Source organism: Spermophilus citellus (genome assembly GCF_964194105.1).
Source record: "Spermophilus citellus genome assembly, contig: SCAFFOLD_376, whole genome shotgun sequence".
Classification (NCBI taxonomy): Eukaryota; Metazoa; Chordata; class Mammalia; order Rodentia; family Sciuridae; genus Spermophilus; species Spermophilus citellus.
In genome coordinates, this window is record NW_027673121.1 from 159,485 (window position 1) to 175,198 (window position 15,714).

General features: G+C 41.0%; 1 long non-coding RNA gene across 1 annotated transcript in view; it reads left to right on the plus strand.

Annotated features, from left to right (window-relative positions):
• LOC308640074 overlaps positions 1–14,972 on the plus strand; it is a 30,032-nt gene extending 15,060 nt beyond the window's left edge. The window contains exon 3 of the long non-coding RNA XR_014020166.1: positions 14,840–14,972. This is a non-coding gene — a long non-coding RNA (uncharacterized lncRNA). The remainder of the gene's footprint in view (positions 1–14,839) is intronic.
• Positions 14,973–15,714: the final 742 nt, after the last annotated feature.

A 15,714-nucleotide genomic window follows, 5' to 3' on the forward strand; every position in this document is an offset into this window, starting at 1 on the left:
GCTAATGTTTATAATTGCATGAAAAGTTGTATATTTCAAAAGGTGTCTTATGAATTCCTAACAAAGCCTCTTACTTGCATAGAACCCCTCTACATTATGCCTGTGCCTATGGCAATCCAGCAGTGGTGGCTCTTCTAGTCAAGAGGAAATGCAAGGTCGACCTGTGTGACAGTGATGGCAACACACCGTTGATGAAGGTAGATGTAGGCAGTGGTTTTGCAGGAAATGAAATTGATGAAATGCTTAGAAGAAAAATTGATTAATGCCATTTAGTTATAACTAATGAGTAAAACGTGAAATATTTTTCTTGGATTTCCCAAATTTACAATCTATTTCTTGATTAAAACCAACAGGCCCTACACTACGAGGAAGAGGAATGTGCAATTCTTCTTCTAGAACATGGTGCCAATCCAAATGTTCACAACAACAAGGGTGAAACTCCTCTCCACTGTGCTATCTTTTATAGGAGCACATCAGTAGCAACAAAACTGCTTTCATTCAACGCAGACATTGAAGCCAGAAACACGGTATACATCAATCACCATTATTTCCAAAATATTTGAAATGTTTCTTTAAAATTAACAGTAATGTGTGTTAACAAATACTGATTATAAGCAGAATTTTCTCTATTAGAATATTAGCAAATGTTGGAAGTTCTCCTCGTATTCCTCCTCCTCCTCCTCCTCTTATAGCTCATGTGTATATTTAGTTTGCCTCCATGAATTAGAATCAAGAGACTCATGCAGAAATCTGAACTTTAAGCTTTTGTGAAGGAACCCAATGTGGTCCCCCTGTGTGGTGTGGTGTGCAGGGTTTGCCTCCCAGATGCTGGGCACACATGTTCTTCAGTTTGCTACTGGCAACTGCAGCATTCACTCAGATCACCTACTTTGCCTCTACTTTTATAATATGTTTTGATAAAGATTGCATGGAGGTTTCCTACTGATTTACAAAAATAAGGCCTACATAATATGAATCTCTTTGAAATGGGATCAAATTATGGAATTTAGAATTTGGCATTTAAATAGTTTTCTTTATACCATAAAAATCATGTTCTCATGGGAATTTTTGTAAGCCTGATTAGGTTACTCATTGCTATAAGTGGATAAATTATTGCTAGAAGTAGATAAGTCATGGATGTTATAAGCTGTCCTATGTACTACTCTTCAGCTTTGTTCCTTAAAAATGAAAATGATTTAGTCTTTCATGATGCTAAAAATAATCCGTGTAGATCAGCATAAAACTTGTTGATACACAAAATTTATGAATTACATTTTGCCTAAAATTATAAATAAGTTTTAAGTAGCAATTAAAGTGGAACCAGATTAAAAATAATTTTGAAAAGTAGCTAAGCATTATGTTACCAGGATAATCATTACAAGTCAGAATATATTTTTAATATTATTTTTATTGGAGTTTATAGTGACGCATAGTAGTTGTGTTCATACCAACAAAATCATACATGCATGGAATTCCAGTTGAGTTCATGATCCCCTCTTTTCCCTCCTGTCCTCCTCCTTCTCCTCCTTTCTCCTCCTGTTTCCTGGGCTTCCTTTCACCTGTCAATTTATTTATATTTGATTGCTTCTTTCTACTTACACATAAAAGCGTAGTTCCCTGTAGTATATTTATATATGCATATAACATGATTCTTAAAGAATTCCTTCTTCATTGCCTTCCCTTCCCTATTCCCACTCTGCCTCTCAATCTCCTTTTTTTACCCTAATGATCTTCCCTATGTCTTGATATTTGTTCTTACCTTCTCTTTTTCTTAACTTCCACATATGAAACATTTGACCTTTGAGTTTCTTAATAAGTTAAACTTATTTCACTTAGCATGATATTTTTTGTTTCCATCCATTTACCAGCATATGCCATAATTTATTCTTTATGGCTGAGTAAAACTCCATTGTATGTATGTGCAACACAATTTCTTAACTCTTTCACCTATTGACAGGCACCTGGGTTGATTTTGTAATTTAGCTATTGTAAATTGTGTTCCTATAAACACACATGTGGCTGTATTACTATACTAGGCAAACAGTAATTTTGGGAAAATACTGAGGTGTGGGATAGCTGGTTCATGTTGTGGTTCCCTTCTTAGATTTGGGGGAATCTCCAAACTGTTTTCCAGAGTGGTTGTACTAGTCTTGCAGTCCCACCAGCAGTGTACAAGTGTGCCTTCCCCCAACACCCTTACCAGCCTGTATTACTGTTTGTGTTCTTGATCATTACCATCTTGGCTGGAGTACGATGAAGATGAAGTCTTAATGTAGTTTTGATTTGCATTGACCTAATTGCTAGAGATGTAGATGAGCTTTTCATATTTTTTAGACATTGTGGGTTTTTTTTTTTTGAGAAATTTATGTTCAGTTCTTTTGTCCATTTATTGACTGAGTTTGTTTTTTGGTGTTAAGTTTTTTTTTTAATATTTAGTTTTTAGTTGTAGTTGAACACAATACCTATACTTTATTTATTTTTATGTGGTGCTGAGGACTGAAACCCAGTGCCTTCCCTGTGTTAGGCAAGTGCTCTACCACTGAGCCACAACTCCTCCAGCCCAGTGTTAAGCTTTTTTGAGTGGGTTATTTATGTTTATTAATCCCCTACTAGTGGATTAGCTGGCAAAAATTTTTCTCCAATTCTGTAGGAAGAATATATTTTTGTATTGAGCTTTCTAACATAAATAATAAATATCTTTTCTTATAATAAGAGAAGACATAGAGACCAGTTAAGAAAAAGCAATATAGTTTACTCAAAATCTATATCTTTTAATTCAGAGCCCATTATCTTTGTGACCCTCTTGGAGCAGGAATGCCTGACATTGGTATCTGGGATTCTGATTCCATAAAGAGAAGATAATCAAGAGGACTTGTGTAACATGGAGGAAACTTCCATGTCACTGGAAAGCTCTCAGAACTCTATCCCTGCAATTTGAATTCTTCACATGGGAATTTTTGCTATGAAAAATCAGTGTAAAATAGGGGTTACGCAATGATAAAGCTGTTTCTGTAATACTGGACATGCAATGCACAGTTCTGTAAATTTTATCTAATAGTGAAACAAAGAATCTTTCTGATGAGTCTTGGTATTTCTGGAAAAGTAGACATTCTTCAGAATCTGATTGATACACCCTACGAATGAGTTGAAAATTTGGCTCATTAATCAAATACTTAAATCCTTTACTAATATGTGTTAAGGAATGGGGCTTCTGAGATAGAAGATATAGATCACGTCCTCAAGATGCTCTTGGTTGAGTTGGGTGCGGGTTATATAACTCCAAGATGCCATGATGAATGCTCGACAGAGGCAAAGATCCGTGGAAACAGTAAATGTCTGAAGCAGTTTTGGAAATGACTGGAGTTCATGTGGCCACTCTAGGCACAGGAGAGGCATTTCAAATTGAAAGAGCAGCACTTATGGAAGAGAAGAGAGTGGCTACTCTTAATTTACATTATTATTATGTGCTTATATTCATACAGTATTTTGTAAGGTTAAGTTTAGTTGAGAAGAATTAATTTTGAGAATAAACTATTTTTGTTGTTTTTCAGAGTGGCCAAACACCACTTTTATTCGCCATAAAGAAAAAGAGACAGATGATGGTAGAATTTTTTTATTAACAATAAAGCAAACATACACGCAGTTGATGATAAGGGAAGGTATAGTACTTTATTGGTTTTTTTTTTTTTTGAAAAAACTTAATTTTGTAGTAAAAATCACTTAAGTTAATCTATTAAATTAGTGGGAATGATATAATCATTGGAATATATGTGTGAATATAGGTGGAATATATGAACAATGAACTACAATTAGGGAGAAAAGCAGTTATTGAAACTGAGTAACACAAATAAGAGTATATGGTGTGAGTCACCTGCCCTGATAATTATTGGCTGATGATTAGTATTTGATTTTGTTGATCACATGATCTTGTGTTAGCTAGAGTTTTCATCTTAGTTTTGTAAAATATGGACTTTTAGTTTGCTTTGTTAGTATTGGATTTTTTGAACTTTCTGTTATATTTTCTCTTCTCCTGGTATAGTTTTCTTTTGGAAATGCTGTGTTGAGCATAAACAGACATTGAAAGTAATTTTGTCCTTTGGATGACTATTTGCTTTAAATTACTTTGTAGAATATTGATTTTAGATTATTTCTGAGTGTTAATTGCTATTGAGTGATTTTATTTTTAATTGGCATGGACAAAGGAAAGAAAATAACTTCAAAGGGAAAAAATATTTCCTTTAATGAAGATAAGATATAGGTGGGTGATAAAGAAAGAAGAAAGAAGCTTTACATTCACACATGACTGGATTGCATTCCTAGCTTTCCAAGTTGCAAAATGTGTGACCTTGAAAGCAATCCTAAAAATGGGTAATGACTAAATATGTTTCCTGATATGAAAAAGAGGATAACATATGCTTGAAAGCTGGTTGCCAGATTGTACATATAGCACTGATTTCAATGCCTGGCAAATGCTTCTCCAAGTGAACGACTGAAGCAATAATGACTGTTATTACCACAGTGCTACTGTTATCATGTTAGGCCTGCAAATAGCTTTTTTACTTCTTGACCTTTGGCTGACTGTGAGTTACAATGTATTACATCATCCTAGGAAGAAAAGGGAGGTTTTCTCATTGAAATCTTTGCCAACTCCAGATGAATGACATCATCATAGTTATTGTCTTTATTTTCCTCTTAGACATACAAATGACTTTCAAAGATAAAGATACGATATCTTCCAAGGTGTTTATGTCTGTCAGTGTATGTAAAGCAAGATATCAAATTGGTAAAATGTAGTAAATTGGCTATTTAAATAAATTTATTAAAATGCCTAAGGTTGAAGTTATCTCTCTTATTTTAGAACCGCCCTCATGTTTGCTGTGGAACATAAATCAACACAGAGAGCTGAGCTGCTTCTTCAATGTGGTGTTAATGTATCTGCTTCAGATAAGTGTGGACGGATTGCCTTGTCTTATGCCATTGCTAGTGGCAGTACTGCATAAATGTTTACATGACAGTACTAATCAGCATTAGATGTAGATCCACAATAGTTACACCTGTTACATCTCACACATGAAGTGAGACTTCATAGTGTAACTATGTAAGAAACAGTAGTGAGTTAGGACAGCTGCTCAATGTAGCCTAAAAGTAGTGATGAAAGTTTGAGCAAAGAGGAGGGAGGACCGGGGAGGGGAAATGGGGGCAGGAAAGATGGGTAGAATGAGGTAGACATTATTACCTAGGTACATGTATGACTGCACCCATGATGCAATGCTACATTGTGTACAATCAGAGAAATGAAAAGTTGTGCCACAGCTGTGTACAAGGAATCAAAATGCATTCAGCTGTCATATACATAATTATCTTAATCCTACCTACTATCCCTTTTTGACTGGATGTTCTCTTCTACATTCAATCATCCAAGGTACAAGGTCCTATGCCATTGTATATCGATTTATCTGAGACATCTGTGCAGAAAGTCATTCAAAGCTAAGTATCCCAATCAAGGGCCCAATGCCCTTCTGGCCTTCAAATCTTACTTGGATTTCTGTTTTCATACATATATTTCACCTATATATTATTATAAATATCGCAGGTTCCCAATACCATTCATCATCCAGCAGAGTGATTCCTAACCCAAAACGAACAGGTTCTTAACACTAACCATACACTTTTCCCTCAATCTAACTTTACAGAAGAGCAGGGACAGAGGTGGACTTACAATACAGGAATGTAGGGGATCTTCCACCTGCTGAGAACCTCAAAGGTCCATGCAGAAATGATCCCTGGAGAAGATGTAGGCCGCTGTGAAGGACCTGAGGGAGCAGAAGTCATCTTCCATGGCAAACAACCTGGTCAGGATGAAGGGATGTGTCTGAATGAGCCTCTCTCTACTTAATGTAGACAAGATGGACCAAAGCAGGCCTGTGTGGAGAGCTGTTCCTTGGTGCCTATGGTTGATATTCCATTCTAACTTGTGAAAGTGTCACAGGAAGAAGGGGCAGCCTCCATCTCATGGGAGCCCTGGAAGCAACTGTTAGGACACAGTGGTTGCCAAGGCAGTGACCTCATTCAGTTCCTGAAGGAAGTGACCTCACCACACTTCCTTGGTGATGGAACTCTCTGAACTTGGGATCCAGGAAGCCAGGCACCCAGAGCCAGTCCCAGTCCCAGTCCCAGTGGGCTCACTTGTTTGGATTTACCAAGGACAGAGTCAGTCTTTCTTGGTACCTACTGATGTGAGGATGGCCAAATGCCAGGAAAGCTCTGCAGAGGGGCCTTTTCTGAGAAAGCAGGTAGTGGCTCACCGCTGGCTCCTGACAACTTCACAGAGTTGGGCAAGGAGGCCAGATGTGAGACAGGACAGGCCATTTCGGGAGAACATAATATGGCCCACCAGTCAGACGGCACTCCGGGTAGTCACAGACCAACTTGGAAGAAGGAGGTGCCTTTGTGGGTGTGGGTGTGAGTTTGTGGTTTTGTCTCATGTTCTGAGAATAGGTAGGAAAGGCGGTTTGTTTGGTTTGGAGTGGACTGTTTCTAGTAAGTCTTCTGACGAGGTGAGTGTTTCTATGTTTGTGTATCCCACTGTGTCCCTGGTTGTAGACATTAGAAAAGAGAATGCATCAATGGATGTGTCCTGTCTAGTAGAAAGCTCCCCAGCATTCATCCTGCCCAATTTATGAATGGACTGCGGCTTGCCTTATGGATGGGCAACACCTACTATCTTCCTAAGTTCCTGTTTTCTTCCTGAATTCTGGCCACTCTCCAGAATAGGCTCATGGTTTTGTGTCCAAGATATGTACCACCTCCAAGCTCGGTGACATGGCCATGTACTGGAGAGCTGAAAGGAATGGTGAGCATCTCAGAAAACTCAGATATCAGTGTGACCAGTAAAGCCTCCCTGGAGAAACCCTGCTTTGGGCCTTTGGCTTACCTATCCTTCTGTGGCCCTGAATGTCAGGAAGGCCTTTGCCTCAGGGCACCCCTTTGTGAAGCCTGAAGAAAACAGTTTTCAAATGGAAATGAATGGGCATCACCTGTGGCTCTTTGGTTAATGGCTTTGCAAAGGGATGTGTCTGAATCAGCCTCTTGGCCCTGTGTGAGGCTGTGGCTTAGATTGTCAGCACTTGAGAGATGCAAAGAGAGATCCCATGTGTGCATCCAATGACAAATTGGCACAAAGCAGTCATTGTGGATGAAGTGTCTCGCCTTACTCTGGAAGGTTCCTGACTTCCTTCAAGTGAGAACAGGGATCCTTCGGATCAAACGAGTTCTTCAAAGCCCTGCAGAGGCTAGCCCATAGGTGCTTGGGTTTTCTCATGACTCCAATTCACAAAAAGCATCTATACCCGGCAGTCAGTAGGCCTCCAATTGGAGAAGCGGAGCCAGTATTAACGGCAGGCCTATTGGATCACTCCAGGTTCACAGGAAGGGTGTCCAGGCCACCATGACATTAGGCAAATGAGGGGCAAGGGAGCTTATTGTGGACACTGTCTTGGGCTGTGCCCCTCATGGAAACCCCCAGCCAGAGGTTATGATGAGTGTCTCTATGGAAGAAGATGAGGGCCATGTGGCAGTGTTTTGGTTTGAATTGTGGTCATTGGTGTGGCGGTGGGAAGAGATGACTGGGTCCACCTGGGCTTGAACTCTGGTGTGATTCCCCTTGGAGACTGAGTTCTGGAACTGACCTCAGAGAAGTATTGCCGTGAATTGTGTCGGGATGTTAGGAGGCCATACATGAGAGTCGCCCTTGGAAACTGAGATCTAGGCCCAGGCTGGCTTTCCACAGAGCACTGGGAATCTCAGCCCGGATATCACATGAGTTTATTCTTAAAGACCTGGCAGCCATAGTTCAGAGTCTAAACACACATGGACCTCACATTTGTAGACCTCAATGGGCCTGGCTTCGTGTGACCTTTTGGCCACTCTTTGGGAAGCCTTGTTTGTGAGAGTTCTCCAGAGCTTTTGTTGAAATGAGCTTCCTCACCATTTAATGGTTCCTGAAGGAATGGAAACCCACAGTGCCTCCAACTTCATCCTTTAAAAATGGCTAGCTAGATAAATACCATGACATTTTTGAAATTCCCATGACCAGGTGGCACTGGAGAAACTTTGGATGTCCTGATGCTGATCATGAGTGTACCAGACAGTGCCTTGATTGACTGGGTTTCATGAAAATGGTGTAAAACAGAGATGCCAGTAAGTTGGGGCCTGCTGAGTAGCGGCTCTAGAGCAGCGGTGTGCAGGTGTGTGATAAAACATCTGTGGTGGGGCCATGTGGATCTGCCAGTGGCTTCTAAATGGCTTGTGACTGACATGGTGCAGTGAGCAGACCCTTCTATGTAAAGGCATCTTGTTATATGGAGAGGTTTCAGGGCAGTGTTCAGAATCAGGTTGCTATGGTCAAGGGGGGAAACTCTGTGGGATAGAAGCCTGGCTGGTGCATTCTCCTAGGACCTTGACCCACCACACGTGACAGAACTCCCTCCAGCACGGTGTCCCACTTGAACACCTTGTATTTCCTGAAGCAAATTCCAAACTTCCAGTGCAGCAGCAAGATACACCACGAAAAGTGGAGGATGACCAAATGGCTTCACAGTCCACACAGGGAGACACTTAGACCCCAGTGGCCACAGTTTACCTGCAAAGAGGGAATTCAGCACTTCTGCCTCATGTTCATTGGAAAATCAGAAACCATGTCCTCCAGGTCACATAGATGCAGACCCAGCTTTGATGGTCTCACTACAAAGGAAGCTAAAGCTCCTGACAACAACATATATTTCAAGTGCCCAACCTCAGAGGCAGTTTCTCACAAAGTCTTTAGGCCAGCAGAGCTCCATGTTTGTGGAGTGTTTACCCTGTCTCCCTTACGTATGGAAACTCCTCTACCACCTCCAAGGTTGTGAACTCCTGAGCATTTTCCATTCCACATACGTAATCACAGCTTTTCTAACTCTTCTCCTCGAATTGGGTCTTACTTGTTGCGAAGGTAATGTCAAGGCATTGTTCTGGATGAGAGTGGGAAGGTTTTTGTGTAGCACACATTTGCCTACACGTTGGATTCATTTTCCTATTTTCCGTTCGAAATACTGAATCCCTGACACTAACCCATACCCTACTAGATTCTGACTACGAATACTAATATGATGGAGAAAAATAACCCAAACAGAATAGAAATACAGGCAGTTCAGAGCAGGCATGGTGTATAGTTGGACTTGCCTTTAGCATTACAAAGGGTAGGTGTTATAAATCTTGTCCAATTGAATAGAAGTAGTTCTCCATGTGTTTTGAAAGTTCACAAATGTGTGAATTCCTGTCTGCCTTTCTCTGTAGCCTATTCAGCAACATGCATTTTTACATGCACATATAGAATTCTACCTGCTATCCCATGTCCATTCTTGTGAGGTGGCTGATTTGGCAGATACAAATTGTGAGAAGAGATCACTCCTCCTAAACGCTGTGGGAACTGAATATTCAACCTACGGGTGAGCTTCCTACTTGAACAACATGATACATAAATCCATGTTCAGTAACATAAATATTTTTGGATCTCTGGATGATATATATTTCATGATGAATTTCGATTGGCATATATATTTCTAATTTTTAATGTCTGTGTGTGTGTGTTCTGTGTGTGTGTGTGTATGTATATATACACACACATAATATACACAAACTCTCCAGATTTTTCAAAATATGAAATATATGTGTCTTATTATACACCCCCTAAATTCACCCATGTTCATATATGTGGATTTATATTCAACTTTTCAGAAGATTATTCTCAGAAATATTCACCCACCTGAAATACATATTTGTTTCCTAGTGCTGAAAACTAACTTCAGAGAATGGTGCATAGAGATCCTAATATTTCTACAGGAACTGACCCAGTTTAACATCAATGCAAGTAGATTCCTATGGGACATGATGTGTATTTTGACGTTCATTTTTATTCAACACTGGTACATTACTATTTCTTCAGTTGATGTACATCATAGGATATGTATTTCATCCTCAATTCACAAATTTCTAGGCATTTGGTTCACTTTCAATCACTTCCTGCTTCAGAACACATGTATTCCTCCACGTTTCTTGACTGGTCTTTTCATGAGACTTCTTTCTAAACACATTCTTTTCCATTTACATAATCCCTTTTGAAGCAAAACTCACACCCCCTTCATGGTAAACCATAACCCCAATATCACCATTAGATGTATAACTGGTTGGAATGAATGGTTGTGTATCAATATTAGATTTCCTATATATTTTCAGATATCAATTCAATCCATTATTTAAACTGGAACCAGTTATAATATTTATTCACAGTAGGGTCTATTCATGCATTATCTCTATATTTATAGACCCAGGGTACACCTATTTGTACCCGCAAAGGCTGATTTATATGTCTTCAACATATTACTCCCAGAAATATTGGAAGAAATACTCATGTCACCTGATCTCCATATACATTTTATCACAGTGATATTCTGGACACAAAATGCAAAGATCACACTTAGGATTGTACCAAAGCCTCATTGGAAAGTGAGCATGGATTACTCAAAACATCCTTGTCCAGGTTGCCTAAAGCTCTCAAATGTCAATCCTATTGGTGACTACACATTTGTTTCTTCCTAAGATGATATATTCAACCTCAACCCTGTTGAAAATGTCTAATCCTCTCACTCACTTTATACTTTGCCTGATTTCCTCATGTCTCTATTGATATCTGCTTTCCTACATATGTTCCCCAGTTCATCATTGTGACTGACTCTTCACATGTGCTGACATTTACATTCACTCTCTAACCGACACCCTATTGCTAAAGAACTTTTGGTCCAAATTGTATACTCACTCTTCTTCCAAAACTTACCAACTATCTTCCTAATCTACCTACTATCCCTTTTTGACTGGATGTTCCCTTCTACATTCAATCATCCAAGGTAGAAGGTCCTATGCCATTGTATATCGATTTATCTGAGACATCTGTGCAGAAAGTCATTCAAAGCTAAGTATACCAATCAAGGGCCCATAGCCCTTCTGGCCTTCAAATCTTACTTGGATTTCTGTTTTCATACATATATTTCACCTATATATTATTATAAATATCGCAGGTTCCCAATACCATTCATCATCCAGCAGAGTGATTCCTAACCCAAACCGAACAGGTTCTTAACCCTAACCATACACTCTTCCCTCAATCTAACTTTACAGAAGAGCAGGGACAGAGTTGGTCTTACAATACAGGAATGTAGGGGATCTTCCACCTGCTGAGAACCTCAAAGTTCCATGCAGAAATGATCCCTGGAGATGATGTAGGCCGCTGTGAAGGACCTGAGAGAGCAGAAGTCATCTTCCATGGCAAACAACCTGGTCAGGATGAAGGGATGTGTCTGAATGAGCCTCTCTCTTCTTAATGTAGACAAGATGGACCAAAGCAGGCCTGTGTGGAGAGCTGTACCTTGGTGCCTATGGTTGATATTCCATTCTAACTTGTGAAAGTGTCACAGGATGGAGGGGCAGCCTCCATCTCATGGGAGCCCTGGAAGCAACTGTTAGGACACAGTGGTTGCCAAGGCAGTGACCTCATTCAGTTCCTGAAGGAAGTGACCTCACCTCACTTCCTTGGTGATGGAACTCTCTGAACTTGGGATCCAGGAAGCCAGGCACCCAGAGCCAGTCCCAGTGCCAGTCCCAGTGGGCTCACTTGTTTGGATTTACCAAGGACAGAGTCAGTCTTTCTTGGTACCCACTGAGGTGAGGATTGCCAAATGCCAGGAAAGCTCTGCAGAGGGGCCTTTCCTGAGAAAGCAGGTAGTTGCTCACCGCTGGCTCCTGACAACTGCATAGAGTTGGCCAAGGAGGCCAGATGTGAGACAGGACAGGCCCTTTCGGGGGAACATAGTATGGCCCACCAGTCAGACGGCACTCTGGGTAGTCACAGACCAACTTGGAAGAAGGAGGTGCCTTTGTGGGTGTGGGTGTGAGTTTGTGGTTTTGTCTCATGTTCTGAGAATAGGTAGAAAAGGCGGTTTGTTTGGTTTGGAGTGGACTGTTTCTAGTAAGTCTTTTGACGAGGCGAGTGTTTCTATGTTTGTGTATCCCACTGTGTCCCTGGTTGTAGACATTAGAAAAGAGAATGCATCAATGGATGTGTCCTGTCTAATAGAAAGCTCCCCAGCATTCATTCTGCCCAATTTAGGAATGGACTGCGGCTTGCCTTATGGATAGGCAACACCAACTCTCTTCCTAAGTTCCTGTTTTCTTCCTGAATTCTGGCCACTCTCCAGAATAGGCTCATGGTTTTGTGTCCAAGATATGTACCACCTCCAAGCTCGGTGGCATGGCCATGTACTGGATAGTTGAAAGGAATGGTGAGCATCTCAGAAAACTCAGATATCAGTGTGACCAGTAAAGTCTCCCTGGAGAAACCTTGCTTTGCGCCTTTTGCTTACCTATTGTTCTGTTGCCCTGAATGTCAGGAAGGCCTTTGCCTCAGGGCACCCCTTTGTGAAGCCTGAAGAAAACAGTTTTCAAATGGAAATGCATGGGCATCACCTGTGGCTCTTTGGTTAATGGCTTTGCAAAGGGATGTGTCTGAAACAGCCTCTTGGCCCTGTGTGAGGCTGTGGCTTAGATTGTCAGCACCTGATGGATCCAAAGAGAGATCCCATGTGTGCATCCAAAGCCAAATTGGCACAAAAGCAGTCATCGTGGATGAAGTCTCTCGCTTTCCTCTGTAAGGTTCCTGACCTCCATCAAGTGAGAATAGGGATCCTTTGTGTCAAATGAGTCCTTCAAAGCCATGCAGAGGCTAGCCCATAGGTGCTTGGGTTTTCTCATGACTCCAGTTCACACAAAGAATCTATACCCGGCAGTCAGTAGGCCTCCAATTGGAGAAGTAGAGCAGTATTAAAGGCAGGCCTATTTGATCACTCCAGGTCCACAGGAAGGGTGTCCAGTCCACCCTACATTAGGCAAATGAGAGGCAAGGGAGCTTATTGTGGACACTGTCTTGGGCTGTGCCCCTCATGGAAACCTCCAGCCAGAGGTTATGATGAGTGTCTATATGGAAGAAGATGAGGGCCATGTGGCAGTGTTTTGGTTTGAATTGTGGTGTGGCAGTGGGAAGAGATGACTGGGTCCACCTGGGCTTGAACTCTGGTGTGATTCCCCTTGGAGACTGAGTTCTGGAACTGACCTCAGAGAAGTATTGCCGTGAATTGTGTCGGGATGTTAGGAGGCCACGCATGAGAGTCGCCCTTGGAAACTGAGATCTAGGCCCAGGCTGGCTTTCCACAGAGCACTGGGAATCTCAGCCCGGATATCACATGAGTTTATTCTTAAAGACCTGGCAGCCATCGTGGAGAGTCCAAACACACGTAGACCTCACATTGTAGACCTCAATGGGCCTGGCTTCCTGTGACCTTTTGGCCACTCTTTGGGAAGCCTTGTTTGTGAGAGTTCCCCAGAGCTTTCGTTGAAATGAGCTTCCTCACCATTTAATGGTTCCTGAAGGAATGGAAACACACAGTGCCTCCAACTTCATCCTTTAAAAATGGCTAGCTAGATAAATACCATGACATTTTTGAAATTCCCATGACCAGGTGGCACTGGAGAACCTTTGGATGTCCTGTTGCTGATCATGAGTGTACCAGACAGTGCCTTGATTGACTGGGTTTCATGAAAATGGTGTAAAACAGAGATGCCAGTAAGTTGGGGCCTGCTGAGTAGTGGGCCTAGAGCAGTGGTGTGCAGGTGTGTGATAAAACATCTGTGGTGGGGCCATGTGGATCTGCCATTGGCTTCCAAATGGCTTGTGACTGACATGGTGCAGTGAGCAGACCCTTCTATGTAAAGGCATCTTGTTATATGGAGAGGTTTCAGGGCAATGTTCAGAATCAGGTTGCTATGGTCAAGGGGGCAAGCTCTGTGGGATAGAAGCCTGGCTGGTGCATTCTCCTAGGACCTTGACCCACCACACGTGACAGAACTCCCTCCAGCACTGTGTCCCAGTTGAACTCCTTGTATTTCCTGAAGCAAATTCCAAACTCCCAGTGCAGCAGCAAGAAACACCACGAAAAGTGGAGGATGACCAAATGGCTTCACAGTCCACACAGGGAGACACTTCGACCCCAGTGGCCACAGTTTACCTGCAAAGAGAGAATTCAGCACTTCTGCCTCATGTTCATTGGAAAATCAGAAACCATGTCCTCCAGGTCACATAGATGCAGACCTGGTTTGATGGTCTCACTACAAAGGAAGCTAAAGCTCCTGACAACAACATATATTTCAAGTGCCCAACCTCAGAAGCAGTTTCTCACAAAGTCTTTAGGCCAGCAGAGCTCCACGTTTGTGGAGTGTTTACCCTGTCCCTTACTCATGGAAACTAGTCTACCACCTCCAAGGTTGTGAACTCCTGAGCATTTTCCATTCCACATATGTATTCACAGCATTTCTAACTCTTCTCCTCAAATTGTGTCTTACTTATTGCGAAGGTAATGTCAAGGCAATGTTCTGGATGAGAGTGGGAAGATTTTTTTGTAGCACATATTGGCCTACACACTGGATTCATTTTCCTATTTTCCGTTCGAAATACTGAATCCCTGACACTAACCCATACCCTACTAGATTGTGACTACGAATACTAATATGATGGAGAAAAATAACTCAAACAGAATACAAATACAGGCAGTTCAGAGGAGGCCTGGTGTATAGTTGGACTGGCCTTTGGCATTATAAAGGGTAGGTGTTATAAATCTAGTCCAATTTAATAGAAATAGTTCTCCATGTGTTTTGAATGTTAACAAATATGTGAATTCCTGTCTCCCTTTCTCTGTAGCCTATTCAGCAACATGCATTTTTCATGCACATATAGAATCCTACCTCCTATCCCACGTCCATTCTTGTGAGGTGGCTGACTTGGCAGATACAAGTTGTGAGAAGAGATCACTCCTCCTAAACGCTGTTGGAACTGAGAATTCAACCTCCAGGTGAGCTTCCCACTTGAACAACATGATACATAAATACATGTTCAGTAAAATAAATAATTTTGGATCTGTGGATGATAAATATTTCATGATGAATTTCGATTGGCATATATATTTCTACTCTTTAATGTCTGTGTTTGTGTGTGTGTGTGTTTTTTTGTGTATATATATATATATATATATATATATATATATATATATATACACACACACACATACACATACTCGCCAGATTTTTCAAAATATGAAATGTATGTGTCATATTATATACTCCCTAAATTCATTCATGTTCATATATGTGGATTTATAATCAACTTTTCACAAGATTATTCTCCGAAATAGTCATCCACCTGAAATACATATTTGTTTCCTAGTGCTGAAATCCTAATATTTCTACAGTAACTGACCCAGTTTAACATGAATGCAAGTAGATTCCTATGGGACATGATGTGTATTTTGACGTTCATTTTTATTCAACACTGGTACATTACTATTTCTTCAGTTGATGCACATCATAGGATATGTATTTCATCCTCAAGTTCACAAATTCCTAGGCATTTATTTCCCTTTCAATCACTTCCTGCTTCAGAACACATGTATTCCTCCACGTTTCTTGACTGGTCTTTTCATGAGACTTCTTTCCAAACACATTCTTTTCCATTTCCATAATCCCTTGTGAAGCAAAACTCACACCCCCTTCATGGTAAACCATAACCCCAATATCACC